Source organism: Silurus meridionalis, chromosome 13 (genome assembly GCF_014805685.1).
Source record: "Silurus meridionalis isolate SWU-2019-XX chromosome 13, ASM1480568v1, whole genome shotgun sequence".
Classification (NCBI taxonomy): Eukaryota; Metazoa; Chordata; class Actinopteri; order Siluriformes; family Siluridae; genus Silurus; species Silurus meridionalis.
Window position 1 is genome coordinate 23074496 of NC_060896.1, and position 20923 is coordinate 23095418.

General features: G+C 38.6%; 1 protein-coding gene across 1 annotated transcript in view; it reads right to left on the reverse strand.

Moving 5' to 3' along the window:
• sipa1l3 (signal-induced proliferation-associated 1 like 3) overlaps positions 1-18032 on the reverse strand; it is a 96938-nt gene extending 78906 nt beyond the window's left edge. Inside the window, exon 1 of the mRNA XM_046864314.1 lies at positions 17864-18032. The gene's annotated coding sequence lies outside the window, so the exon portion shown is untranslated. The remainder of the gene's footprint in view (positions 1-17863) is intronic.
• Between the last annotated feature and the right edge of the window lie 2891 nt (positions 18033-20923).

Sequence of the window (20923 nt, forward strand, 5' to 3'; positions counted from 1 at the left end):
GTGTGTCTGGCTTTTCAAAGCCTTTCAGTCCATGAAAGAAAGGTAGAGGCATATAGTACAGGATCAAGACAATGTGTTTGTGCATGTTCAGGTGGAAACAAAAATGGTAAAATAGGGAGAATGGAGGAAGAACCAACTTTTTCTTGTGAGATGAAAAGACATGAAGAAAAGAGATGGGTGACCGGGTGCATGCTTGTGCTCCCACATGGCTAGTTAAACACGCCGAAGATTTGCCTTAAATCAAGACGAGGAGTGTTTAAACCAGAGTGGCCTCTTCCTAACAACCCCCTGCTTCCACCATCTGTTTTCCATACATTACAGCATGTTAAGTCTCCTATTAAACACACTCCTGATCAAAGGTCTGTAGCAGTGATATAACTCGCTGACTGAAGAGGCTTACAGCGGCGGTGTCACAGGAGGAGTGTCCATGGTTAGGTGTGTCCAGGCATTAGTTGCCAAAAGCAAGATTCACTAAAGCATGTTCGAGGATTACTGCCGCACTATCTGCTCACAAATGCCCATGATTGGCTAATGCATGTATGATTGACCAATGAGTGACAGCTTTTCATTCATCCTACCCAGAAAAAAGGCTCTGGTATTATCAGCATTAAAGCTTGCAATCTCCTCATAACACACTGTGGGGTTCACTAGTTGTTGTTTTTTTGTTGGAGCCCCAAGATAAACATGACATACATGAATCAGATGTCACCTGCTGGTACCGACCAGAGGTGTGCACTGGGTCTGGTATCCAACAAAAATTTAAACAAATAAAAAATCAGAGGTTTATTTTATATGGAGTAGCATGAATCATTACAAGGCCCATTCATCCTTAGTAACTACCTGGTCAGGACTGTGGTGATTTAAAGTAGGCTGCTAGTTTCTTTCGATTTTGGGAAATACTGTGAATTTTGTACAAACAAAAAAACTGTATGTGCAGGATTTAAAAGAAGAAAAAACAGCTAGTTGGAAGCAATATTAATGTGGGGTGATTTAGCTGAGGCTGAGGAATTGTCAAAGGCAGAATTTACCCACAATGCTGAGTGATTACATTTCTACTTCTAATTTTCTCCCCTCAGTGTTTTCCAGTGCTCCTGGGGGGCAAAGTGTGTTATGACTTATATTTATTGAAAAAACAGACTTCTTATCATGTGTACATGAAATACAACTAGGAATATATTGAGAGTTAAACATAGAAAGAAAGCTGCAACACTACCGATTTTTATACTATATCTAATTTATCAATACTTTAGATTAAATAAAAAAGGTGCTTTTACTCGAGAGCACCATTGTATCCCAATACTTCTAATCGTGTAGCCGCATGACAATTCAGCAGATCTACAGTATCATCAATCTGCTGTCTGCTGTCATGCCCGAATCATGTGGTGTATCGTTTTCTCCCCAATAGTGCCAGTAATGTGCAGGCAACACAGCCAGACTGAAGACAGGGGGACTGTTTTGACAGTGGTTGCTATAGGTGGTTTCTCTTTACACTGCTGTGCTAAAAGAAGTAATAAACCTGCCTGCCAAAAAGGAGGATTTAGAGCTGATGTCGAATTAACTGCGGGTGTGACGAGGCAACAATTTTCACTGCGCTTTCTGACCTGCGCCTATTTAAGTCTGCCGTATATCTAACACTGAGTAAAACTTTTTTTTTATTTATTTTTTTTTTATTGACGGTGCTGGAGCAAGAAGAAAAGCTGTCGAGAACATGGCCCTAAGGAAAGACAAGGGTTTGGGGTTAGACGAGTCCCTCTGGCGAACTGAACACTCCTGTCAGATGGAGACCAGGGAGCCTGGTTTAAAAACACTCCTCTGTTTGTGTGTATGTGTGTAGAACTGTTGCGTACAAATTCAGGCTTCCGTACGCAGGTCAGGACACACCGAACTCGTCAGGTTTAATATAAACCCCCCTCCCTGACAGTCTTTCTTCAGGATGTGTGCGACTGCCTCAACCGCACAGCAAACAAAGACACCACCTGACTCTGACAGGACCTGACATGCACACCAGAAATCAAATTTTCACAATGTTCCCCTTACTCCAGTCCTGCTCGATCGGCCAAGACTTGTCCTGCGGTTTATAGTTCAATATCCACCATCTTTCTTTCCCCAAGTAGTGTTTATTTTATCTTCCCGATCAGATGAAGTAGAAACGCTGAGCCGAATGAAAGCAACCGTCAGTCCGAAGCGAATTAGAGAAAACACAGTTCCTCGACAGACATTACAATCTGTTGAAGCGAGTAAAGCTGTTTTACATCTTGGCTACAGTGTGTATACACAATTTAGTATTTAAAGAAAGCAGAAAAGGGCTGCCAAATCTCGTGTGTTGCTCGCCTGCAAACCCAAACAGCCAGGCTAAAAAGTGGTAGCTAATGTAATATAAAAACGAAGACCAGCAGGTTGGCAGATTAAATACTATTGCAAAGGACTGAGAACTGATTTGGACAAAATAAATGATGCTGAGGTGATGTAAATAGGTGATTTGCCTATAAATATTTTATTTAAAAAAAATAATTGCTCCTTCAGGAACTGATGGTATGCCTAGATTTACATTTATGGCATTCTTATCCAGAGAGACTTACAGTTATCTCAGTTATACAGCTGAACAACTGAGGTTTAAGGGCCTTGCTAAAGGGCCCAGCAGTGGCAGCTTGGTGATGCTGAGACTTGAACCCATGACCTTGCGATTAGAAGTCCAACATCTTATCCACTCCCAAATTCTGTGGAAAGTTGATCACATACATACTGGAGAATACTAAACCGTTGTGCTGTACTGTTGCAGATTCGTTGCCAAAAAAGTGTATAAGACTCAGTAGTTCTATAGAGGGCTTGCAAATGATCAGAATAATCAATAAATCATAATTAAAATATTATTGTATCGTATCAGACTCTGTGGCAGTGCTAAATACCAAACTGCTAATCTCATGAATTTAAAAATGATACTGTAAGCTTCCAATCATTGCTTTAAGAATCGAAGAACTGAAATAACTATGTTTGCATTGAAGTGTCTTCTTTTTCAAAACAGTTTCTAGCAACATGCCAGCATTTGGAAAAGTCTCGGGCAGAAGATGTCGTGTTCTCACAATGAATGTAAAATATACTATTTTAGCCTATTCTATGTCTAGCCTTTTATTTCATTATACACTAATTGAACAAGAGCATGTGGACACTTGTGATGCATATGTGCTTTTTTTCACATCCCATTCCACCTTTTAGCCCCAATTTGCTGTTATAATAACCCCCACTCTTCTGTGAAGAAGTTCCACTAGATTTTGAGCGTGCTTGTGGAGAGTTGTACTCATTCAACCACGAGGATATAAGTAAAGTCAGGTACTGATGTAGATGAAGTGAGGAGGTCTGGGGTGCAGTTAGCATTCTTATTCATCCCAAAGGTGTTCAAAAGGGTTGAGGTCAGAGATCTATAGCAGAATCTTCCACTCTAAACCATTTAAACCATTTCTTTACTGGTTTTGTGCACAAAGTCATCGTCATGCTGGAACAGCTTTGGGTATTTTGGTTCAAATGAAAAGAAAATGTAATGCTTCCTCATCCGAACACGTCCTATACAATTGTGTGCCTCCTGCAACTGTGTGGTAACAGTGTGTGTAGTGTGGCAGGCGGTGGGATTTGAGCTATTCTGTATTTACGGCACTGAGGGACGTTGGACCACTGTTAAGTGAATTATATTTAAGGTTTTTTCCACATAATGGTGGGGATTGAAGAAAAAGTCAACCACTTGTTCCAGCTGTATCAACAGGAAGCTACAAATAAAAAACTAATCACCAAGACACGTAACCTGCTTGTCTCGTGCTCCTGATTTATTCTCCCCGCACTGTGTAATTACTCCGCCTGAAATATTTTATCTTTATGGTATATTTAGCAAATAGATCACTGCTTGCTGAAACTAGCATTTAGGTTTTCTGGTAATGGTGAGGGATTTTTTTTTTTTCGTTTATGGCTATCACCATCTTTTTATTATTACATTAATGAAGTCAGTAATTCTTGGCGAACAGAAGGAGTCTCTGCGCGTATGGAAATGCTTTGGGTTTGAAAAAAAAAATGAAAAACTTTCTTGGGTTTGGTCTGGTTCCTGTGTGGGTTCACGTTTCTGTGCCAAACCACCATCCCTCTCTTTTTCTTTCTTTCTCTCTCTCTCTCTCTCTCTCTCTCGTTCTCTCTCTCTCTCACACACACAGAGAAAGCTTTCCACTAAATGTTCTCTCTTTCTGGGAATCAGATCCAAAGGTGTAACCGGGCAGAGTGATAGGATCTAAGTAGGAAAAGGCAGGGTGGGAAAGCAAGAGGGGCCAGGATGGGATATGAAGAGAAAGATGTCTTATAGAGATGAGACAGTAGGAACTAAAAGAAAGGAAAACATGAAGTGAGCTGGGATAGGGGTGGCGTCAATGTCGCAGAACAACTGCGCTTTTGTGCTTGAAATCATTACGTGTAATGCGCCATGCTCACAACCTTAAATAGTTTATTACAAAATAAAAAATGTTAAAAGAGAAAAAAAAAACATGGGTTTTTCTCTAAAGGGAGCGAGATGGATCAATAAGTAATAAAAAAATTGATTTTTAACGTCAGCTACTTATTTCTGACCCGGTTAACTCGTTACAGATGTCGAGGTTTCGGCGCATTTTTCTTGAGCGATTTTGTGCTTTTCAAAGTTCGTTAACGCAAAGGTTTTAAACATGAAGAGAAACTTCTACAGAAGCATTAGTGTTTTAAACATTCTGAACGTTTCCTTCCAAACATTCAAATTCTACATGGATAAAAATAGATTAAAATGTGCTAAATATCGCAGGAGAATCCTAGACACCCTGCAGATGAGATTCTGGAGCACAAAGAGACCTAATTCCTCTATTATCAGCTTTCTAATTGCATGATTTACACTTATCCTGTTTAATTACTGCTATTCGTTTCTATCGCTATAATTGTCTGTTTAATTTTCATTTGCACTTTGAGCAAGCTCTACCTCGATTTTGATGAAATCGTTCATTATAACGGAACACTTGGTGGCATGCTGGCAAACGAGCGACAATGCTGTGGCATGAAGCGGAATCATTTTTTCAATAACAGCAGTTTATGATTCCTCTTTTACAACAACCAAAATCTGTAAATGATTTTGTATGCGTGAAATAACATCAGACTTCTTATCCATTTATACACTATATGGACAAAAGTTTGTGGACACCTGAACATAAGAATGTGCTTTTTGAACACCCCATTTCACATTTAGTCCCCATTTGCTGTAATAATAACCTCTACTCTTCTAGGAAGATGCTCCGTTCAGTTTTGGAGTGGGTTTGTGGAGATTTGTGCTTATTCATTCACAAGGGAGTTGGTAAAGTCGAATACTGATGTAGCTGGGGTGTATTCAGTGTTCCAATTCATCTCAAACCTGCTCAATAGGCTGGAGGTCAGAGCTCTATAGGAGGCCACTCAAGATCTTTCACTCCAACCCATGTAAAGCAGATATTTGGAGCTGGCTTTGTGCACAGGGGCCTTGTTATGTTGGAACATGCGTTGGTCTCTCAGATCCAGTGAAAGCAGAATTTAAAGTTACTGCATCCAAAAATGTCTTTATACAATTGTGTCTCCAACTTTGAGGTAACAGTTTGGGAAAGAACCACATATGACTGGAAAAGTCAGGTGTCTCAATACTTTTGTCCCTACAGTGTCAGGTTATTTAGTCATGATCTCATGGCCTCTAAGCAGTCTTTCTTTTTCGTTCTTCACACTTTTAATGGCACTATGGCATACGATAACTTGTTGCCATGCCATTTAAATGTTTTCCTCCCTTAGTGTATTTCCCCCTATTTGTAATTTGAATTGAGATTGTTTTTACCCGTCCATCTCTGAACCATAAATCTGTATCTTTCTTTCTCCCATGATGATAAGAGCTTCTCTGTTTTTCTGAGACGACATTCCACTTCCTTCGCTAGTCCAGTCTTAACTTCCCTCAGGGAGCCGTTTGCTCCTAATATCCACGGCACATAGTATAACTCAGTGCATGTGTGCGACAACACTAACGCTGGCCTTAAATTCCCCACAGACACACACACCAGATAATCCCGGAGACAAACACATGATGATATAAACAAACACGAGTAAACTAATCCGCCCAGCACTGCACTAGCCCCTTTACACACTCTTAAGCAATTAACATTTCTCTCTCTTTCATGGACACACACCCTATAAAAGGGATTCTGAGCTATTTAAAGTAGACCTTGCATTATTTTCTACGCCCTGTTGCACCGAGTCAATGAATCTTTTCGTCTCGTCGAACAAAACAAGCCGCGCTGACAGGGGAAAAAAAGTGCATTGAAGAAACGACCACATGATTTACTCAATTAGAAATAAAACAATGAGGCTACAGATGTAGAACTGAGATTCTGGAGTACAACACAAAGAAAAAAAACACAGACATCCCTACACTCATGCCTTCCTGTGTGAAGCATTCCAGTCTGCAAGAGTGGCGAGGGGAAAGAGGGAGAACAGGCCCCGTTGCTCTTGGCACGAGCGGCCACATGAAAGCCAAAAGCTGGTGCTCGGAAACAATCTGCAGCTTTGTGTGGGCCGCTGTGGGAACTACTGCCGCCCGGCCCATCTGTTTATTACCCTTTACACCCGCGTAAACTCTCTTGCTCATATGGATGAGGTGCTAATGGACTGACTCTGTACCCCTTAAATACGTAGTGTAATTTCTTTGTAGTCCCCATTCGCTGTTATAGTAACCTCCACTCTTTTGGGAAGATGTTCCACTATATTTTGAAGTGTACTTGTAGGGCATTGTGCTCATTCAGCTACAAGGGTGTTAATAATGTCTGGGTGAGGAGGGTTGGGGTGCAGTGTTTTAATTCATCCCAAAAATGTTCAGTAAGGTTGAAGTCAGCGCTATTTAGCAGGCCACTCAAGACCTTCCACTTTAACCCATGTAAACTATATTTTTGGGAGCTTGATTTTCTACAGGTGCATTGTTATGCTGGAACAGGTCTGGTTCAAGTGAAGGGAAAATTTAAAGGCTTTAAGAATGAAGCCAGCTTTAAATAAAAAGAGTAAAAATTGTAGCTTTGGGCAGCACCAACATTTTCTTAACACTACTGATTTTGCTGCTGTAGGGAAAAGTGGGAGAGAAAAAGTCGGACGAGGGTTGAAATAAACACAAAGCGCTTTGATCTTTGAGGAGCTTTGAGCTGCACTCCTCTGCAAGCTTGTAGGAAAGTCGTGAGAATCCGTACAGCTCGTAGAAATGAGTGGGAATATGTGTAGGCTATGCAAGTGTTTGTGTGTGTGTGTGTGTGTGTGTGTGTGTGTGTGTGTGTGTGTGTGTGTGTGTGAGTGAGTGAGTGAGTGAGTGAGTGAGTGAGTGAGTGAGTGAGTGAAAGAGAGAAGAAGTGGGTGGGTGGGTGGGTGCAAAAGAATAAGAGAAAGTCGAGCTGGAGTGAAGCGGCGGTGCTCCGAGCTCTCAGGCCAACACTTTCATGAAGGAGAATGTGAAGCTCTTCAAAATCAATCCTCAGTAAAACGTGGTTCTAAAGATGATTCAGACAACTCACACACACACACACACACACACACACACACACACACACACCGTAATAACCAGCCGTTTTATGAAGCTGTTTTATTCGAATTAATAAATTAAGCGACAAATAAATAATTAATAAAGGGCTCGGATTAAACGACACTAGACGATCCAATCAAAACCTGCGTTCTGATAATAACATCAAACTGACGTAAAATTCCAAAACGTGGTGGAGTGGGAATAATTCTAGTTTACTCACTCAGTAATTAACATTCAATTAATTAATTCAAGTATTTCTTTTACTTCCTTATATACTGCAGGGCATTATAAAATGTCCTTATATACATAAATAAACAAATAAATAAACAAACAAACTAAGCTTCTTCTTGACCTATTTTTCACTTGCTGTTTCCCTCCCCATAACTGAGCGAGACCTGATACCAAAAATACATTTTATCAATGTATTTAAAAATAAATAAATAAACATGCACAAGCTGGATGCAGTCATGATTTAAAGCAAACAAACAAAAAAAAAAAGATTTGTTTCCCCTAAATTATGAATAATAACAACTTTGATGAATTTAAAATGAAAAATCTACAATTTGAATCTATTTATAAAATAATTAATAAGAATATATCAGGGCTATAATCCATTTTATAAAATAATTAATAAGAATATATGCATGTTACAAGATTCTATATAATCTATATAATCTATAAAATTATTATAAAATATGTATACATGCTACAACATTAATTGTAATCTATTTATATGAAATAATTAAACAGAATATATAAATGCTACAAAACATAAAAAAACATCCTAAAAACCTTAAAATCGTTCAAAATGTTTGACTCCTCTGTCCAATTCACGTCTCCCTACTGTAATAAGCTCAGCACAGAAATGATAGTGATCTACAGTAAATAAACTTTTCTCAACACTGAATTAGGTTCTTTGTTCCCTCTGCTCTTGAGACTAAGCTGAAATCTGTCTCTGTAATGATGAACAAGACAAAAGAAAATGCGCATGAGTCATGTGATTCAGCTGCATTATGACGGAATTAAGAAACGAGCGCTGATTATTAACAGTCACCGCTCAGTCCCCTCTCGCCATGCAGTCCTGTGATAATACCAGAGTTTAGATGGTAATTTAAGAAAAAACCCACTGCTCACAAAACATTCCAAAGGAAATATTTGACATAGTTCCACACACCCACGACACACAGGAAATTCGCGCCATGTGATTCATTAGCTCATTCGTCTCAGAAGCAGGACTGCTCACGCAGCCTCATTGTGATTCTGTAGAGACTCGGTGTAATGAAATGAATTAATGGGAAAGCGCAAAAAATCCATCCGATGTCTTGAGCCTGTACCACACTGTGTGATTACAGCTGTCTTTCAGAGTGATTACTTGACACACTGCACAGAATAATCCCGATAAAATCTTGAATTTCAGACATATGATAACACACATGAGTTCTCCATGTCTTCTTATGACAGACCTATGACAAAATAAAAATGACTCGGAATGGATAAAAAAACAGAAAACAAGAGCTGTATGTCCCTTTTAATTAGACTACAACACATTTGATGGAAAACGCTAGCAACTCGATGTTACACTACACTGACCAGGCATGACATTATGACCGGTGAAGTGAATAACACTGATTATCTCTTTATCATGGCACCTGTTAGAGGGGGGAATTTATTGGGCAACAAGTGAACATTTTGTTCTCAAAGTTTATGTGTAAAAAAGCAAAAAAAATGCAAAAATTGTGATGTCTAGACGACTGGATCAGAGCAACTCCAAAACTGCACCACTTGTGGGATGTTCTCAGGCTGCAGTGGTCAGTATCTATTAAAAGTGGTCCAAAGAAGGAACAGTGATGAACCGGCGACTGGGTCATGAGCGGCCGAGGCTCATTGATGCACACGAGGAGTGAAGGCTGGCCCGTGTGGTCCGATCCAACAGATGAGCTCCTATAGCTCAATCTGCTGAAGAAGTTAATGCTGTTAATGCTTGATAGATCAGGACTAAATCTGGGATTAATTAATAAATTTATCCTCATGAATGAATTCCTAATGTGGGAGCCAGTGGTTGCTTTATGAGGAAGAAGCCTAGATAGGAACCAGACTCAGACAGAAGCCATCTTCATCTGATCATTATATTTCCATCATTTTTTAGATTATCCACTGACACACTCTCCCTGACAGGATATGCTTGGTCTCTTCTCAGTGAACGCTATTCACAAACTTGTCATCACACTTTATTTATTTCCTGCTCAGCTTCCCCAAATGCTGAAAAAGTCAGCACTACTCCTCCATCACTCTCTCCATCTTCATTTCCGCTCTGACTCAGCTCTGCTTCACATCCCTCTAAACGCTGCCTATAAAGTGCAATTGTCTGCTCTGATGTGACACCACAGGGGCTGCATGGGTCTATCTATGAGTGAGTGACTCATGTAAAAAGACTCACTGTGCATTCATCATCATTTGTTTCCTGTTTGGCGTTGCTTGCCGTTGAGGATTCCCGTCAGTGCTCTCTGGGCTTCCTCTGAGCGACCGCGGCTCCTCTGGACAAGATCTTTAAATCACGCTGCCGGATCAATAGGAAATTCCTGATGAACGCTGAGTTGTGAAATGGAAACTCCCCTGGGTTCGGAGATGGACTTGTTCCACAAGTGTGCGGGCCAAAATATCAGAGCTCATTAAGCAGAGTAAACTGAGAGCCATTTGATAAGTGAGAATCAATTACTCTCTTCATATTCGGTTACGCTTCTTTTCCTTCTCTGAGCTATAGCGACTTTTATTTATTTGATAGGATCTTACTCATAGCTTTAAAATCTTCCATCTGCTCACTGAACTTCTAAAGTAGCCGTTTGTGTTTGGATTTTTCAAAACTCAAATCACTTCTCAATTCTCAACTCACTATAAATGGACAATGGAACAAACAGGAAGCAGGATATAAAATACTCTGAGTGTGTTAGAACAAAACCTGTTTTGAATCAATATAAGCTGATGAAATAAAGGAATCAGACTTGATATTATTACCATTTTAAATAATAGGTTTATATGTTAATATTAATTTACACATTATTGGCCATAATTTAACATTATAGATTATGTAGAAATAACTTACACAGGTACCAATAAAAATGTCCTTTTTTAGAAGTCTCCAGTTCCAGCACTTGAGCAGTTCTCAAGTAAAGCTATAAGTTATTGAGTCTTTAGGACAGATGTCTTTGGACTTCCTGGTTTCCCATAAACATGGCAAGACTTCAATAAAGGAAAATAAAAAAAGAAGTTGGTGGGCAATCTTCTGTTCAGTGACTAACCAAACACAGGAATAGATGTTACATTAAATGTAACTCCAAATAGATCAGAAGTACAATATATGGACACTAGTATTGGGGCACCTGACTTTTCCAGCCATATTTAGTTCTTCCCCAAACTGTTACCACAAATATGTAAGAAAGTACAATTGTATAGATGTAGCATTAAATTTCCCCTTCGCTGGAACTAGGAGCCCCAAACCTGTATCAGCATGACAATATCTCTGTGTACAAAGCCAGCTCCGTGAAAATATGTTTTACAAGGGTTGGACTGGAAGATTATTTCTATAAAGATTCAATAAAAATTTCTATGAAGCTTTGACCTCAACCCTATTGAACACCTTTGGGATCAATTGGAACGCTGACTGTGCCCCAGGCCTCCTTTACTAACACCCTAGAGACTAGTGGAACATCTTCCCAGAAGAGTGAAGGTTACTATAAGAACAAATGGGAATTAAATGTGGAATGCAATGTAAAAAAAAAAAAATAATTACAAAAGATACAAATCAGGTATCACAAACTTTTTTCTATAGTGTATGTAATTTGTTCCTTAGTATCAAAGCTATTGTTCGTTCAAACTGATAAAAAATCTTAAAACCAAAGGCAAACATTTATTGGTTGTTGCTTATGAGCGAATCTATTCCGTTCTGACCTACCAGACTTTTCATTCCCAGCTCTAAAAATGCAAGTTCATTTCCTTTTTTTTTTCTTCAGAAAAAGTGCACATTTTCTGTATAACACCACCATTGTTTTTGCCTCTGACGTGTTTTATGGGCCAGACCGGCTTGAGTAAAGCACCTGTCTTCCATCGCGTGCTCCCGTCGGACAGGTCTCACAGGTTCTGGTGGTGGCTGTGAAAGAACAGGTGGAACAGCTGAACTTAGACAGGTGCGCAAGTGGCTTCCTGTTACTCTGATCAATGTTCTTTCATGTGCAGCCTACAACGACGAGCGCGTTGTGCCTGTTGCGCGTTCTGATCGGCGCTAGTATGCTGTAGGAAAGTCGGGTAGGGGGCAGGCGGCAATGCAAATACGGCTCTGGTTAATGTGCAATTACATTGTGTAAAAGTTTAACCGGGTGACCTGCAAATAGCTGCTACTGAGAGACATGAGAAATATGAACTAAAAACCTGGGAAAGGCCTTCGCGCCACACGTTTTCGACTTCGTGTGACCTTTTTGACTGTGTATCGAGTTACAAACTACAACGACTCGTGTATTTTAACCCGCGAGTAATGTGGTGTTTTCAAATCGGATTATGTCGCAAAGGAAATTGGACTTATAGCTCGTTCATTCCAATTCCAATGAAATATGTTACAATTACAACCTAAGCTATTTAGAGGAAATTACATTACTGCAAGATTTTGAAGAATTTAATAGAAGTCTATAATAAAAAAAGTTCTCAGCATCACGCACACCAGTCTCTGTCTCATTACCTCGACATTGCTCCACTGAGCTCTGAAAAAGTCACTGATTTGTTTAGTCACTTCTGCTGATTACATTCCTTGTCACTAATTGTCATTTAATTGGGTCATCAAAACAGTTTTTAACTTTAACTTCTGGATTTTTTAGGATGATAACCAGCGTAGACATACTGACATCCGACAATCCAGACAACCCAAACCCTACCCCAGACATATTTACACAGACAGACAGACCAGTTTCACAGAGTTTGTTAAATTAATTCCTTTTGCCTAAAAACTGTTTTTTGTAAATAACTATTTTTATTTTTATTTTTTAATTGTGGCTGGTTTCGAGACTTGTGAGAAGGCTTTCCAGACGTTCTCACATATGCAGGCAGTATGGATTACTACAAGGTGGAGGAAGTGAACTAAGGACAATAAAATGTTTCAAGCGTGATAAATCTCTCAAACCTGTGGTCTAAGGGTCTGTCTATGAGGAAAGCACTCTTAGTCAGTCTCTCTCTCTCTCTCTCTCTCTCTCTCTCTCTCTCTCTCTCTCTCGCTCCCTCTCTCTCCCCCTTTCTAAGGAAGGAACTCCTGGTCTGGGCACTCTTGTGGCGAGCGCGCCTATTCAACATGTGTTTATCCTCCGGCTCAAACCAAACAGGCTATATTTACTCCGGTCTAACAGGCCGGGAGACTGCGGGACAGAGAGCCACAGATATCTGCCTTCAGTCTGCCACTGGTGGAAAATGCTGCCTCTATAGCTTGGTATGTGGAATAGAGTTCAAATCAGTTTTATAAGATAAGATTTATATGTTTTATGAGGGGTTATAAAAATAGCATCATTTGGTTTTGGTTTTGAGAAGAGTGATTCCGGGGATTGTTCGGAGGAATCGATTTTTAAAAAGTGCATTCTTTCATTCTGATTTATTAACCATAATGCAGAAGAAAGTACTAGGGCTGCAACAACTAATCGATAAAATAGATAATAATAATCATAATAATCAATAATGAAATTAGTTGTCAACGAATGCGAGTATCAATTAGTTGGGCTGCTTAAGTTACAGGTTAACGTGATGCCAACATAACACTGCCGCTTGCAAAATGGCAGAGAGTACTGGGTCAACTGGCAGCAGGAAAAAGTGTGCGTCCAAAGTCACGGATAAAGGCGAAACATCAGCACGTTTATGAAAAACTGTATTTCCTCATCATGTGAAAAAGGTATAGGTCAATGAAATGCTATTGTGTAAACTGTTTGTTTGCTAACTTCGGGACAGTGGCGAGCATCTGGTTGCGCAATCAGCTCGCTCGAGACATAGTGATGGATTCGATCAAAACGGTGCGAACAAACACTAAATCTGAAAGCAGCAGATAACAGCAGCAGTAAACTATCACATTTTAGTCACTGTTGTGATTTTCAGAGAGCAAAATATCAAATTTAAAACGTGTATTTTAACCCGATTAATCGAGAAAAGTCGATCGTCTGATTAATCGATTATCAAAATAATCGTTAGTTGCAGCCTTAGAAGATACCATTGTGTATGTCTAAGACTAGGCGAAGACATTGATGTGACATCCGACATGCTGATAGTAAACGTCAGAGGGACTAATTAAGCAATCAGTAAGCAATAAGTGGTATTAACTATAGTAGCTAGATTTTCTCAAGCTGTTATTGACATGGCAACAGGAGCCGCATTAAGTTCATTATATGGACAAAAGTTTGGCATAAAATCTCTTACAAAGTCAACTTTTTTCATGTTGGCGTTACAAGCCGGAAAAAACATTGCTGCGGGGAAACAAATTGTGCAAATCCAAATAAATTTTGTTCTTTGTGTGTTCAATATTTGAAGGATTTATACATAAGCAAAGTGTGAATCGTTTTCAGCACAGATTTACATACAGCAGGTTGCTGTTGCATATTTTACTAGTTAAGAAGAATGGAGTATCAAATCCAACCTACAATTCTGAGAAGTAATAGTCATGAACGAGAAGCGCTGGATTGAGGAACTGGAAAATAAATTGTAGCCGGTATCAAACAGAAATTTGTGGTTAGTGTTAAGTCAGTGATGTGTCCGATCGTCCACAATGACACTGTAACAGCTCTGCTCATGAACGCCTCTGACTGTATTCCTGTATCTTCCCCATTAAACAGCCTCTACACCCTCTACTTCCGCATTTTGTTGCACTCCACATAGACACTTGATTCCTCAAATTTGATCTCACGTAGGAAGTCCAATAAACGGAAATGACCCAAGCGCACATAATTTTTTTTTTACACAATAAATGAGTCACACCAACCTTTATCCCTTTATTGTACCAATCAATCAATCTACATCTTTATATGGCCATTAAAATGCATCAAATCAGCATGTGACTGCGACAAGGTAGAGATCAACAGGTCAACTTATCATCAGCTGCAAACAAAAACAACAAACGCAAGGCGCAGAGCTATTTTTTAACACGCCCTCGTCCACTTCCCCTCACAATTATCCCCTGCGGCCTCCAGGGCGTTACGATACTCCATTAGTGCATGTGTGCTAACGGACTGAGTCAACATTGTGGCGGTCTTTTGTGTGTTCGGTGTTCAAAGGAAGCGGACCATGCAAATCGACACAGATATCTGTTCGACCTCATTGTTCTTTTTCGTCTAAAGGGGTAAATACATCCAGACTGAAAAAATCCACTAGAATCTTCTTGAGTTGCACAATTCAGTAAAAACTTCAGTCTGCTGCCGTGTTTCAGACACCAGAATCTGGTTTAAAAAAGTAGTAGCAGATGTCATTTAGACCACAATAACTGAAACTGATTGGAAGGTGTGTTTTATTTCTGGTATAAAACCCCAGTTTGGAAAGTAGTTCCAGCAGAAACGTTAATAAGTTTTAGTTATATATTAAATATTATTAATATTATATATATTAAATATAATATTAAAGTATTAGTATATACATATACATATATACTACGTCGTAGTGCGTTATTATTATTGTTATAACAGCTCATACACAAGTACGGCAGACGCTCCGCATAATCCAAAATTAATAAAAACGGATTTCAAATTGTTAAAATGTTTAAAAACAAATAATCTGTATAATCACTGATGTGGTTACATTTACTTAGCATTTACTTAGCATTAATGGAAGGTGACTTGGTAAGTGCTTTATAAGTCAGCGGGTTTTCTATCGTTTATCAGCACAGAAAAGTAAAACAGCAAATATTGCTGCGATAAACTTTTTTCTCAAACCCCTGCATGCTTTACTATCATATAACAGAATGGTCTTTCATGGGTTAGTTCTCATGGAATAATGTAGAGCTAATTTGGTAATGAAGTACACAGGATACTAACATGTATATGATTATTATTATATTTTCTAAATGTAATAAGTTTGTCAAGTGCCTTTGTTGGTAAGTCATCAAGAGTTTACAACACAAGAAGCAAATCTGATACTGAAATCGTTCTGAAGCAAACGTTTCGCCGACCCGACACGCACGGTCCTGGCCAAAAAATGGCACACGTGTTCAACAAGTAGCCTTTGCAAATGACAATCCAAAAAGCAACATTCCTCGCACACCAGCTACTGTAACTAAAAACGAGGGCCAAACACCTGGAAGCAGTTATTCAGATTAACTACAGCATTCAAATCCTCACAAACCGACATTGTATCCTTGTAATGTCGTTTCCTTCAGGGGCAATGAAGTGAACGCTGCTCTCGCTGGGTTGTTAACGACACCAGCAAATCACGCCGTGTGCGCGTTCTGGCGTTCGCGTCAATAATCGTTAATATTAAAACGACCCAGGCCATTCTGCGTTAGAGTGAGTGAACAGGGTAGTGCGTGTGCTCCTGTAATCGTCTGGAAAACAGCACGTGAACAGCTGTTTGCAATATTCTGTTTTGGACAGCTTATAGAAGAGCACTACATGCACTCTTTTAGAATAAGGGCAATCCTATAATTCTGTTTGGAAACATGTCTGATGCAATGGTGCTCTTCTAAATGTGCATGCTATGAATTTTAAATCTTAATGGACTCAACAAAATCACTCATCTTGAATCTATTATCGTGATTATCACATTAGGCTCAAGAAGGAAGCTTCCAAAGAATCATTAAAGGCTTATTTTCATATTTAGCAGGATATTTCCTGTATGCCCTAGGATGAGTTACTCATATTATGAAAGCCAATGTCACTTAACCCCACACTACACACACCCAGCTTGCTCTATAATGGCCAACAAGTACAATTAGGTCACAAACACAATCTCGAATTTCACATGTCCTGCCTGGACGCAGGTTTGTTCAAGGTTCTCCGCTTTTCTCCCACATCTACATATATAAAATGACCACACTGTTCAAACTAGTGTGCGAATACGTGTATGGTGTCCTGCAATAAACCAGCTTCCCATCCACCGTGTGGAATTCCAGCTTCACCCCAAGAAATCCTGGGAAAGATTCCAGATCCACCACAACCCCAACTAGGATAAAGTTATTAAAAAAATCGGTAGATTACAGACGTCCGTTGCAGTAAAGTCATGCCATTTTGAGGAGTTTATTTGTGCAGGACCCCTTTTTTTATGCACATAAACACAACCCAAATGACTCCCTATAGCAACAATGGACAAATATGATTGAAATTCCCGTTGCATGAACTAACAGGTGCTCAGTATGAAGATTCCAAGATCAGTGTTTTGGCTTGGAATTAGCAATAGCTACATTAGACCAAAACCAGTGAAATTCTTTCTTCGCATATCCTAGATATGTTAAGAGCTGGGGTCAGAGTGCAGTGTCATCCATGAAACATGCCCATTGAGCATTGAGGGTTGAGGGCCTTTCTCTGGGGCCCCAAGATCGTCAGTTTGGCAATACCTGAGCTTAAACCACCAACCTTTCAATCAGCAACTCAGAGGCTTATCTACTATATATATATATATATATATATATATATATATATATATATATATATATATATATATATATATATCTTGGTCATTCTGAAGCCATGTCCGAATACCAATCATGCTTTCCCTTTCCCCCATAATGCATTTGCATGTGGGCTGGGAAATAGGGAGTAGGCCACCAGGGCAGGTAAGAAAACACACACACACACACACACACACTGTAGCTTCGGCATGCTTCCTGCTCGTACGCATGCGCACTAAGTCACCAGGAACGACCCAGGGTTTTAATGCGGACGGTTTTCTTGAATCGTCGCTAAAGTTACACCATGTGTAGGTTGGTTAATAGCCCATAATAAAGAGCACCCCCATGTTTGAGAAAATAGAAAAGGAATTTGTCCGAAAAGGAAAAAAATAGTTTAATATGGACTGATACAGAACCCCTAATGGCTCTGTAGTTATCCCAGGGGTTAGTGTGCAGCACCGGGTATGGAATACTGACTTTTCAACCCTGTACAGTGTCCGGTGTGGAGGCTCAGGAATGGTGTGTAGTGCAGTATACTATATATAAATAGTATAAATAGTATATGTATAATATAGTAGGAAATGAAACGAGCCCAAGAGCTAAGCGGGAGCTTTGCTTTCATTTAGCATTTGTTGATGAAACACTTAACTGAACACCGGACAATTCGCTCGAAATGCTACGGTTCTTACCTTTGGTGGGTTCAAGGAACAGTTCCAATCCCGTGTCGAGAGTCGAGACTTTTCTTTTAAATGAACCACAATCCGACATGTAAATGGTCGTTTCTCGCTCAGCAGTGAGCTACGAGTGGCTCTCCGTCTTTCTCTCTCTCTCTCTCTCTCTCTCTCCCTCTCCTCCCGGCTCTCCCTCCCAGCTAACCGAAACCGCACGCGCGCACACTCACACGCGCGCGCGAGTGCGCCGCGCATGCGCACGCCAGCAAACATAACGCTAATTGAAAAGCGTGACCGCGTTCACCAGGCACTTCTTCCACATCATCTTATATATCTCTCCACCTCTCGTTTTCCTGAATTAAACTATTTTTTTATTTGCTAATTTGATTTATTTGCGTTTGTTTGCAAGTGGTAGTTATAGTGTGGGATTGATTTGTGTGGTAGGACCGATTCTGTTCAATAACACATTATTAGACTTCATCATATTCATCATATCATCATCATATTCATCATTAGACTTCATCATATTCATCATATCATCATCATATTCATCATTAGACTTCATCATATTCATCATATCATCATCATATTCATCATTAGACTTCATCATATTCATCATATCATCATCATATTCATCATTAGACTTCATCATATTCATCATATCATCATCATATTCATCATTAGACTTCATCATATTCATCATATCATCATCATATTCATCATTAGACTTCATCATATTCATCATATCATATATTTTCATCTGTCATCAGAGCCTATAACCTATTCACACGGTTCACACTAGATATCTCTTATTTTTCTTTAATAAACAAAAAGTTAAATATATGTCTATAATATAATATCATTTTCCCCACAATTTGTAAACAATTTCAGGAATAATTTATAATAATATAAAACATAATATATTATGTGTATTTTGAGACAAAGTCTGAACACAGTTACAGTCACAAAGCAAAGTTTATACGCATTATTGGATTAGAATAGCTCTCTTCTGATATAAAGAATATAGAAAGAAAGCAAGTAGAAAGAAAGTCATATCAGTTAATATCACAACACAGATAATGCTTTCAGTATTAAGTATTTTTATCAAAAATGCCAGTGACAATAATAATAATAACTGTATTGTTATTGTATTGTTATTATTATTATCAATGTTATTATATTCTAAATAATATATTTCCAATTCTTACAAATAGTAATAATAATAATAATAATAATAATAATAATAATAATAATAATTACAATTAAAAAAAATTATATTAACAATGATTATAATATAGGAATAACTGTCACAGTAGTATGTGCAAAGTGTACTTAAAAAAACCCACTTACTATAATATTTGTATAAAATATTTATTAGCACAAAACAGCACCAACAATAATAATAATAATAATAATAATAATAATAATAATAATAATGATAATATTTAATAATAATACATTTAAAACAGGGTTCACAAAAAATCACAATATATAAAATACTGTCTTTAGTAAAAAAAAAGAGAAAGTATTCACACCCTCCACCAACAACAACCATAAAAACAATAGAAATAATAATCATCATCACATCATTATCACCATCATCATCACAACATCAAAACACAACAAAGAAATATTAACCAACAATAAGAACAAATGTAACAACAACAAAATAATTATTATTCATAATAATAATAATAATAATAATATAGGAATAACTGCCACCCTTGTATGTTTAAATTACAACCACTTTTACCATCATATTATTTTAAAGGAAAAAAGTCTTCAGTACCACCAACCAACAGCATTTTCCAATCGTTATTAATTGCCATTGCCATAGTTAATATAGTATTGGTAGGCATAGCAATAGTTTTACTGTAATTTCATGGATTCATGGTTTAACTTTTTATTGCTCAGTACAACCAGATACATTGGGCTGATAACGTGTGTATCCCAAACAGGATTTTCCCCTCTACTGAAGATGTTAGTGTGGTGTAGAGTACAGCCTGGTGGTACAGCATTAGAGTGACTGTCTCAGAAATGAAATGCCTGGGGCTTCATGTTATATAAGGTCATTACAAGCTTATTTTTACCGTAAAAAAGTGTTTAAAGAGTTTTTAAAATGGTGTTTGTGTGTGTGTGTGTTGTGAGAATTATTTTAACGTATAGCTCGTCCCTTTGTCTATAGACCCAGAATGAAATTCCACTCAGCAAAGTTATTAATGTAGTCAAGTAATGGATAGTGTGTTAGAGAAGTGAAGAAAAGAGTGCAGGCAGGGTGGAGTGGGTGGAGAAGAGTGATAGCAAGAGTGATTTGTGATAGAAGAGTATCTGCGAGAGTGAAAGGGAAAGTTTATAGGACTGTGGTGAGACCTGCGATGTTGTATGGATTAGAGACAGTGGCATTGATGAAAAGACAGGAGGTGGAGCTGGAGGTAGCAGAGCTGAAGATGTTGAGGTTTCTGTTGGGATGACGATGGACAGGATTAGAAATGAGTTTATTAGAGGGACAGCGCATGTAGGATGTTTTGGAGACAAGGTGAGGGAGGTGAGATTGAGATGGTTTGGACATGTGCAGAGGAGGGACATGTGGTATATCGGTAGGAAAATGCTGAGGATGGAGCCACCAGGAAGGAGGAAAAGAGGAAGACCAAGGAGGAAGAAGAAGAAGAATGGAGTTATTAATGTAGTCAATAGGCACACGAAAGTTTTATTTCGCTCTAAATGTTTTCCATGGGTTTGCTTTGTTTTGCCATTCTAATTGTTGTTTATTGCTTTTTTTTATGATTAAAGATATATCTGTCGAATTAAACTTTTATCTTTCATGGAATTTCCTTCCCAGTCATTGCACCTGACTCATAATGAACTGCTTTGGGATTAACTGCATCGCATAGTCAGATCGAAATCTCCAACTAGTGCAGGACACCTTTGTCAAGTTTTAAACTGTGTAAAGTTGTTATTTATGCTAAGGGACGATTTTTTAATGAAATAAAGTTTAACATCTGTACATTTTTATATTTGTTTGGTCAATGTAAATCTTCCTACTGCTTAATGACCTAGTTTGTTACATGTAAACAACAG